Raw genomic sequence first — 1931 nt, 5'->3', positions numbered from 1 at the left:
TGTCTGTGTAATAGAGTCTTCTTTCACAGCAGATTAGGCATTACGTCCTTATTTGAAATACTCATCGTGGTCAATCCATGTGGAGAGCAGAGGAAGCCCTGGGTGTGTAAGGGGCAGATGAAGCCCTGAGTGAGTGTGTAAGGAGTGGATGAAGCCCTGAGTGTGTAAGGAGTGGATGAAGCCCTGAGTGAGTGTGTTAGGAGTGGGTAAAGCCCTGAGTGAGTGTGTTAGGAGTGGATAAAGCCCTGAGTGAGTGTATTGATGACATGGCCATGGCCGGGACGCCGAAGCCGAAACTCACAGGAGTGCAAAGCCTTCCTCTGGTCTGAGTGGGAATGCTGATAGAGTGTGCAAGAAATACCAGCCACAGCTTCCTGCCCTGGGTGCCTGTGGCGCGGGACCACCACCCTATGGAACCGCCTGTGGAGGTCGGCTAAAGGCCGCCTACCTCCAGATGCCGATGCTGCAGCCGGTGCACGCCATCACGCAAGCACAGCCTGTGAACCCCAGGTGCTCTGTGTGTGTGTCTGCGCTCTGCTGTCCCAGTCAGCTCACACCACTGAAGATGAGACACTTTTCCTTCCTCCCTCCCTCCCTCCCTTCCTTTCTTTCTTCTTCTTTTTCTTTCTTTTCTTTTTTTTTTTTCCTTTTTTCTTTTATTCTTTTGTGTTGCCTATTCGTTGTTTGTTATCAGCAAGGAGAAGGTCTGTTCCCGGGAGGCAGCAGACTCACTGCAATGAATGGTGACTTGAGAAACTTGAGGATTACTGTAGCTGTTCTGCAGTTAAGGGGCAGGCTATTGAGTAAGGAATGGCGCTCTGCATCTCTCTCATTTTCCACCTTATTGCTGCAGCTAGAAGATTTAAAGTCTAAATAATCTGGTAATTCATGTTCCTCTCAGTGGAAGCAGTGGGACCTAGCAAGCGCTGTGAGTGTCCGCAGACCTGCAGCAGCAGCAGCTCCCTGTCTCACCAATGGCAAGGGCGGGCCACACAGCCCGTGCGAGCAGTGTTCAGCAAGGCCATCTTCTAACTACCTGATTTCTCACTGCATCTCCACTCTCCCACAGGGGCCAGGACTCTAAGAGAATGGATTATTTTAAAGTGAAAAATATTTCTCTATTTGAGTCTCTTCTTCTGGTAAAGGAGTACTTTTCCTTTATTCTTGTGAATCAGAATCTAAACAGAAAAGAGATTGTATTTAGAAAATGGATTGTTCAGAGTGACACAGTTTCAATCTTATGATGTGCTGCATCCTTATTAGAGAATTGAAATAGGAACATGTAGCAGAGCCTGAAGGGGTCAGCAGACCTTAACTAGAGGCTTCTGGGTCAACCGTTTCTTGGACTATTTAGTTATCCAATTAAATGAGATACTGTCTGACCAATTGTTTTTTTTTTTTTTAATGGATTTTATTATCTACTTCAGAAAATAGAAAATAGCTTTACTCAACTGTAAATTACTGCTCTTCTATGGAAGCCTCAGCTAGTCTATCATCACTTAATTTTCAGCAAGAATCTAATGATTCTCTATCACTGTAAACCCCAAGTTTTTTTTTTTTTTAATGTTATGAACAGATGCTCCATGGAGTTATTTTTAGCCACAGAATTAAAGTTAGCTTTAGAATGTTGAGCATCCAAATGCTTGGATCTTTTGTAACAGAGTAAGAGAACGCTGGACACAATCTCATCACCGATTTCAGTGAGAAGTCTTAAGATCTCCATAGGTGACAGGTGGGTGGGACCATCTTTTGTTGCTGCCTCGCTTGCTCATTTCATGAGGCAGAAGGACAAACAAGGAGACGTGTCTCGGTGCCTGTGTGTTTTGTTTTTTTGTTTTTTGTTTTGTTTTTTTTTTTTTTTTTAATTTCAGGAATTTATGTCATCTTCTCAAATGTCTTACATGTAGCTAGCCAAACCCCAGAATACCACT

The sequence above is a fragment of the Psammomys obesus genome, unplaced genomic scaffold (assembly GCF_907164565.1).
Source record: "Psammomys obesus unplaced genomic scaffold, mPsaObe1.curated_primary_1811, whole genome shotgun sequence".
Taxonomy (NCBI): Eukaryota; Metazoa; Chordata; class Mammalia; order Rodentia; family Muridae; genus Psammomys; species Psammomys obesus.
This window is presented reverse-complemented; position numbering follows the sequence as displayed.